Source organism: Salminus brasiliensis, chromosome 22, assembly GCF_030463535.1.
Source record: "Salminus brasiliensis chromosome 22, fSalBra1.hap2, whole genome shotgun sequence".
Taxonomy (NCBI): domain Eukaryota; kingdom Metazoa; phylum Chordata; class Actinopteri; order Characiformes; family Bryconidae; genus Salminus; species Salminus brasiliensis.
Genome location: NC_132899.1, coordinates 1,016,057 through 1,024,739, shown reverse-complemented (window position 1 = coordinate 1,024,739; position 8,683 = coordinate 1,016,057).

Genomic DNA, 8,683 nt, shown 5'->3' with positions numbered 1-8,683 from the left:
AAACTGAGACCTGAAAGGAGAACCTGGTAGGAAGAACCTGAGCGAGACTCTTTAAGAGGATGAGGAGGAAGCACTCGGACAAACCATAACTGAAAATAGGAGAAGAGGAAGAACCACTGAGAGGAATGTTGAGAAAGAAGGACGTATCTCACCTGAAGCGCAGCTGAGCCGAAAGATGTGGATCGGTCCTGCTTTCCTCTGAACTAATCCAGCTAACTGAGATGCGCTGCCTCATCAGACGCCTCACAGACGTCTAGACTGTTGACAGACCTGCTATTTCAGGAGTGTAATTTAGGAAATTGGTGACATTTGAAACTAATAAAACATTTCAGGGAGTTTTAAATTGACTGACGGAAAGAGAAACAGGAGCTCGGGTGGACTACAAGGTGCCCAAAATTGTGACTTTCAGATGAGGGGACAGACTGTAGGGTAGCACTTGTAGTTCTCGGCATATTCTCAGAGCCATTAGCTAATGGTTCCCCAGTCCACAGCCAATTAGGACCCAGCCAGTGTGTGTAAAGCTGAGACAGGTAACCACTCTCCCTTCCAGAACATCTCTCTCAGAAATGCCAGCGTGGTCATTATCAGCGCTGCTCTGTAATAGAAACTGTCGGCCTTTCCCAACTTTAATTGAAAGATTTTAGGACAGGCACTCGAAAGAGCCGCTGATCTCTCCTTTCGAGTCCAATTTCCCCTTTTTTTCTTTCTTTATTTCTGAACGTCTTTTTTTCCCTTCAAAAATGTCAACAGCTGGAAAACCGTCCGGCTCGAAGGAATCAGTTTGTTTTTAAATCTGTTTTGGAAGTAAAATGTCACCACGGGCTGTATTCCCAACACTCATTAAAACATATTTATGCATCATAAGCATTAATTAGTCTCAGAGAGGTGCGTGAGAATGGGAACAGACACACTGCGTGAGCTTCCTCAGAGTTGTGGAGTTCCCTTAAAGCCCCATGCGGTAATTGGCCATTATGTGGACACTGGTTTGTATTAGCTGTGTTTTAGGGAGCCTGTAGGTTCTGATGAAGCTTTCGGTGGGAATCTATTCTGAGCTTTTTTTGTATTCAAGGTTCCTCCTATTATATCTTTATGCTGGAGGCTCTCTGTTGTTGCTCAGTTTCTGACAATTGTCCCAATCAGTATAAGAAGTGCTTGGCCTTCAGCCTTGGATGACTGAATGCCAGCAGCCAGGCATTTGCTGATCAGTTGAGTGTTGTGGTCAGTGTGGTCAGTTGGCACATAATCTCCTTTTCTTCTATTTCTGGACAGCTGTTATTTTGGGACAGATGTAATCACTCATTTTTCCAAGTATATCTTTTTAAACTAACAGCTATCACACAGGGGGCTAACATCCCCCCAACCCAGAGCGAGAGCTCCAATGATGCTCTCTGGGTCAGCTGAGGGATGGATGTGGCATCGCCCTACTGACTTCTGGGCCAATGCTTAGGTGGTTGTGCCACTCGGGAGCCTTCTAAAGACAGGATTACACAACATGACTCTACCCCAGTTTTAGACTTTACCCAGGGTCAGGCTGAGTGGGCCGAGTAGATCATTAGGAGAGAAAGTCAAAAATTGAGAGAGGAGAACATCTGCATGATGATTCAGTCCAGTCAGAACTCATCACACGTGGCAGATAATGTGAAGTGATGTACACTGGTCAGTCACTCAGTCTGAATAAAAACATCTAAAAACAATAAAAACATCTCATAAAACATACATAAATTAAAATAGAAACAAAAATGCACACTACTATTCATACAGCTGTTGCAAAGATTACCAAAAATAAAACTACTGTAAAATTTTGTTTGTAAAATTATTAAATACTGAGTGACTTCTATACAGTACTATTACCAAATCTACAACATATTAGTTGTGGACAATATGACAATATTGTTTTTAATTGTGAATATGATCCATTATAATATATAATATAACATATAATTAGTCCTGTTTAATTGGATGGAATAGAAAAGTATTTGGACAGCAGATTTTACTGGTGATTTTTTTAAGCATGATAAATTATTGTGTATTGTGAAATAATTGTGATATCATATTTTTACCATATCGGCTAACCCTACTAAAATATGACTATCAATAACATTACTTCTAATCTTATTAGAAATTGCTTTTATTAATTGCCATAAATAAAATGTTTAGAAATAGAAATACAATTACTAAAATATTAATAGCAATAAAACCACAACAAATTCTATAATCAATAATAGAACTACTATGAATATTAGTATAATTAAGTATATGATTTTAGATAGAATAATTTTATTTAAAGCTCCCACCATTTTGTCTTGGTGTGGATGTGTAGACCCACATTCAGGGCTCCAGAGTTTAAAGGGTTATTCAGGGGTTGATTATACTGTGCTCATAGTTCCCTACAAAGCTAAAGATCATAAACAGCGGTCTCGGGGAGTGTGTACCCCGTGGCGGGGCGGGTCAATACGAGGCAGCAGGGGTGAGCTGTTCACCCTGTGAGAGTGCGTGGCAAAAACTGATCAGCAGAAATGTTCCAGAAGCTGGAGTCTCCAGGAGGGCCTCCGTGCTATTGACCAACCGTTCACCTCCATCCTGCCCCTTCTCTCCAGCCCAGATAAGCCTGCCCTGTACTCCTCTTGGCCACTTTATTAGAAACCCCTCTCTTGTAGCTCCACCTTACTGATGTTCACTGTGTGCTAACCTCCCCTAGACCTTCCTCAGGGTCAGCTTCTGACCACAGAGCAGCTCTTGTCTGGGTAGGTTTGGGTGGTGGACTCACTCTCAACACCCCCTGTGCTGAGACTGGACCCCTACCCCAATAACATCTGGACAACAGCAGTCCTGTGGTCTGACACAAGTGGCAGATTGGCTTCAGTCTATAGTACCTACAGTACTAGTCAAAAGTTACACACCTACACCTACTACACTCCAAAATTTGTGTTTTCCTTTTCATTTATTAATTTTTTTTTTTACTGCTGAACTGATCTGAACTACACAATATGGACTAAAGTATTGGGACACCTGTTAATTCATAGTTTCTTCTGAAATCAAGGATATTAAAAGAGTTGATCCTAGAGTAACTGTTTCTATTGTCCAGAGAAGAAGACTTTCTACTAGATTTTGGAGGAGGAGCATTGCTGCAAGGATTTGATTGCATTCAGCAACAAATACGTGCACCTTTATCCTTTACCTTTATGTTAGTGAGGTCATGATGTTGGGTGATGATCACCACCCCACCTCATCATCCCCAACTCCCCAACTCATCCCAAAAGTACTGGATGGAGCTCCTCCACCATCATTCCAGAGAACACAGCTCTTCCACTGCTCCACAGCTCCTCAATGCTGGGGGGCTTTATACCCCTCTAGTCCACACCTGGCATTATTAGGCAGCATGGAGCCAATATGGTCATGATGTTGATCTGCTCCAGAGAGTCCTATTCTATTAGCAGTTCTTCTTCTCTACAGGGACTAGACAAGCTGTGTGTGCATTTGCACATCTGTTCAGCAATGGGTGAAGCTTAAAGCATTTATTATAATCAGTGTCCACAAATATTTGGACATATAGTACAATATTGGACAATTATTTTATCTTCTTCACAGTAGACCTTTCTCCTGTACCCTCCCCCTGTCACCCTGTCCATGTTTTATCTGTTGTTCAGCCTCAAGCTGACCCACACAATCAGCCAATCAGCACCCTGCAGCCAGTGATTACCAGACGGAGGCGTGCTGAGAGCTGGAGTGGTTCAAACGTTGTCCAGTTTGACATTTCAAGGATTTTAAACATCAGTCTCTTCGTTCACCTGCATCCTTGACCTGTTTGACCACTGCCCCTGTTGTTCTTCACTTGGACTACACCCCCCCTCTCACACACACACACACACACACACACACACACACACACACATTTTACTGTCAGATGTGAATGAAAAGATCTTCTTTAACTGTAAACAATAAAATCTGACGTCAGCTGTCCTTCATCCATCCTCACCAGTCGGCAGTGTCAGATATGACCACCTCAGCCAAAACACGCCTCTACCAAAAACTACAGGTTACAATGTTAAACTCAGCATCCCGACTGCGTCTGACCTCTCAGCTGAGCTCCTATAGAGAAGGTTCACTTTCCCGTTGTTGGACGTATCTCTAGTTTTAGTCCTGTGGTGAAAATGTCTGTAAAATGTAGAGCTTGTTTATTAGTGTAGTTAATTATGTTAATTTAGTCACTGTGCACAGACTACCTTAATCTTAATCAAAGAGAAAATAATCCAATAAAAAATGTCAGAAACTCATAATTTCAACACATGACCCAATTTTACCAACTCAATCTAATTAAATGGTCTGATTACATTAATGCGAACATATGCATTTACTAATGTTCAAATCAATAGGGAGGGAATTTCATTCATTAACAGCCTTGTAAGAAAAGGCAGATTGTGCAAAAGAGGTTACCTGTATATTTCACACTGCCCCCTGGAGGCGCACCATAGCTGTATAAAACAATCTCATTTACATATTCAAAAAGGATCAGTTGAGGAAGATTTGCATATTTGAGAAGATGATTTTTAGTCATGGTGATTATTTTTAGCCTGTGTCACTTTCACTTTGCGAATGTGACCACACCCTGGTTGGAGCTGGGTGGAGGAGGTGGGCTCAGGTGAGGCTATGTTCTGGAGAGCCCCCCTCTCATTACTGCCAGACTGGGAAATAGAAGAAAGGAAGGAGACAGGAGGGTGGTGGTGGATGCAAAATTGTTAGACATATAAATGTGGTGAGGGTTTACAGGAGCTAGAGATAAGGGGGTGGTCCTTCTCCAAAAATTATGTTATTTCATAACTGCAGTAAAATCTGAAATGGCAAGAAATTCTTACCTTCAGTTCATTAGTCAACAAAACACACATCAGATATTTATATATATATATAATTTTGCAGAGGCTTTATTCCTCTTTATCTCCTCAGTAAAACACTAACATTAGAGTAAACATTAATATTATTAATATAACAACAATAACCTTCCCACAGAAGGCCGTGGTTGAAGTTCACCTGCATCTGTTCTAAGGTGTATCTCTCACTGTTGAGATAAATGTGTTTAAACCTGTGTGTAGTGTAGCAGGTTACATCACCACCCTCACTGTGGCAGACTAGGGTTCGATTCCCCGGCTGGATAAACACACCCCTCTACAACAGTAAGAGTTCTTGGGTACGTTTCCTACCTCTACATTCTCCTAGCTGTGGAACACCACTCACACGGACGAGCTCTGAGTAAGAGAGTGGGAAATCTGCAGTGAGTAGAACCAGTATGAAAAAGAAGAGCACAGAGGCCTTTACTGGACGGGTCTCAGGAACGGCTTTATTAGAGGATGCACACGTTTCTCTCTAAAGTACAGGATAAACTCTGGTTTCTTCATAGAATTCAAAAATAAACTATATTCTCTATTCTAATCCAGATGCACAGACTGCAGAACTTATAAAAATAAACAGAGATCTGGTTAGTTTGCATAAACGTCAATTTACACGACAGTAATCCATCAAACATTAATCAGACAACAGCAACAAACAGAAACAGCGGACAAGCTGACAGATTAACAGATTAACAGATTAACAACACGTTACATGTATGTATGTAGATATAAATAACATTTAATAAGTAAATAAATAGATAAATAAATAACAGTTCATCAGTAAACTGGGTTAAACATTACATCCAGACCTGTTGATCATCTACCTCACAGTGAAAGGTACAGAACAGCACACAGCGCTTCACACAGTTTCACACAGACAGCATTTATAGTGCACATCAACCTGTACATCCCCTCAGCAGCGCCTCCGCAGGTACAGAAATACTGAATATTTTCTAGCTCTCAGATGAGTGGATCAGTTCACAGGAGATCTGAGGGACACGCTGAAGCAGTGTATAGACTCACTTTTGCAGTTATTGCTGAGTGTTATATCATATTTCTGTTTGACACTGAGGAACATTAAACTATATCATATATATATATGTATATCTGTGATCATAGAACATCAGCTATTAACCTCTCTAATGTAAATTAAAACTCTGAAATGTTGCGTATGATAGCTCTTCACATAAAGTGCAAATCTTCTCGCCCTCAAATCACAGCATTTACAGCCTCACAGTTTCGTCTGAGCCTCTCAGCTGAAGGACTGCAGGTGATTCTTTATTGACATTTATTATTTTATTTTTGACATTTATTTTTTTATGATTCAGCAAATATGAAATGTTCTGACACTGAAATTTAGAATATCCTTAAAAGTACAAAAGGTTTTGGCACATGATGACCGAGATGCTCATCAAAACGAAACCGGTTCAGAATCAGAGCCCAACCCCCAACCCGACCAACAGATGCTCAGCTCTCGGCCTTACTCTGAGTTTACATCAGTCTGTCATGGCAGCTCACTGCAACACATCCTCTTCATTTTCACTGATAATCACCAATCAGCCACAACATTAGTACCACATTAGTGCCCGCTAAAGTGAAGAACACTGATGATCTGGGTCCAGTGGCTCCTGTCTGTCCAGGGCTGGATCTACAAATCAGTCAGTGAGTGAAGAACAGTCAGTTCTTGAAGATGATGAAGGTGATGAAGCAGGAAAAATGGACAAGCTTAAGAATCTGAGACACTTTGACAAGAACCAAACAATGACTGGGTCAGAACATCTCCACAACATCAGGAGGCAGGTCTTGTGGAGTGAGGACTGAATGGGGTTTCAGTTTATGATAAGGTTCAATATTCTCATTATATTTTGAACTAAACTGTGTCCAGCCGTGTTCCACTCACAAAATTAAAAAAATACACAGCACTAAAAAAGGTTTGTGATGACTGGTAACAATAAAAAAAAACTTTAGGTGATTTATAGAATATATTAGGTAGAACCTAACGCAAAACATTTTCCACCAACGTGAAGAACCTTTTAACTGTGGTTCTTTGTGTGATGGTTCTATATAAAAACAAACCAACATGAAAACCTCTGTGTTATGAACATATTTAATCATCTGGAGATCTGACCGTCATGTGATCTACACTGAGGTCATCTAACTAAACTCACAGAACTGAAGAAATCATTTATAAAATTCATTAATAGAAATGGAATTTCTTGGGATTTTAAGTTTTTCACACAACCTACATACTGAATTCAGTTGGCTTTCACAGAGAAGGGCCTTATAATGCTCTTATGCAGCTAGCTGAAGAGGGGGGGGGTGTCGCCATGCCAGACCAATGTAAACCATTACAGAGTTAATACAGACTCCTCTCATTATCCTACAACATCCGCTACCTAGCACTGTTCCCCTTTCTCCTTCTTCCCTCGACACCTCAGACTCTTCATGGAGATCTCAGAGCTCCTCATATGACTGTCTGTTCCTCTGCTGTTCAACATGCAGATCACAGTAAGACTCTCGCTCAGGAGAGTGAGCATGGCTTCTGCTTCCATTGCACAAGTTACAATTATCACAGAAACATCTACTACTACTACTACTACACACACACACACACACACACTACTCTCTACTGTATACACCTGAATACATGCACATAGGCTTTGCCATACAACAGCTGAGGGTTGTACACCTGAATTGGCAACACTGATCAGACTCTGTGACGCAGCCTGCAGGTTCACAAGCTTGACTTTAGCGGGGTCATGTGATCAGTTTTACTGGTGTCAAAGTGGATCAGTTTTCTTACAGAAAATAACAATGCTATTGGTTCTTACTGGTTTTTGTGCCCCGCCCGCTGGTGCATGATGATGTCATAGAAAAATCACACGGTTTTTAAAGGACATGATATTAATAAGCTGGTAAGTTGGACAGCAGGAATATCAGTAATACTTTACTCCAGCCATGCTACACATAACCACGCCCTCAACCTGCCTTGACAGATATCATATCGCTGCTGTCAGAAACCCCGTATCTCCATTTTCTCTTTTCTAGAAACATAAATAGAAAAGCTCCAAAATGAAAATCTTTTACATTGACTTCCACTGAAAGTTCAGAAGGATTCCTCCTTCTCCTGTAAAGCTGTTGCTGTTTTTGGAGATACGAGGATTTCTTGTGACAGCAACAATATGCTGTTGTGAGATGTCATGACTGATTATGTCCAGCAGTGTAAGAGTATTTTGTAAAAATGAGCAATATGACGATATTTTAGCATATTCTGGTCAATGTTGTTGTGTGATACACTATGTTTTTTGTTTTTTCTGAGAGTATCGTGGATCACAGCATCATCATCACTTAAACAACATTGACCAACTGCATATTTCATCAGAAAGAATTAGTGTAATTAGATTTTTAATTAAATGACTGTACTAAGTGTGGGAGAGTATGTGAATAGCAGTGAATTTCCAGTGAAAATAGAGTGAAAATATTAAGAAAAATTATGATATTTCTACCATATCATGTTACCATTAACTGTACCAGTCATCATAACAGTTACTACTACATGTTATATCATAGGAACATCCTCAGTCATGAGCGCTCATAACAGCATATGACATCTGCCCTGACGTGTTTACAGCATGGTTACATCAGGGCTCTAGTAACGTTTTAGCAGAATCTTCTGATTTCAGGTTGACTTTAATGAAGTGATCTTAAGATGTTGGTCAGGGCAGGAGCAGACATCACTCACAAAGCCTGAAGCAGCTCGTATCAGCTCTGACAGCTTACAGAGAAGGAAGGAGCGCTGG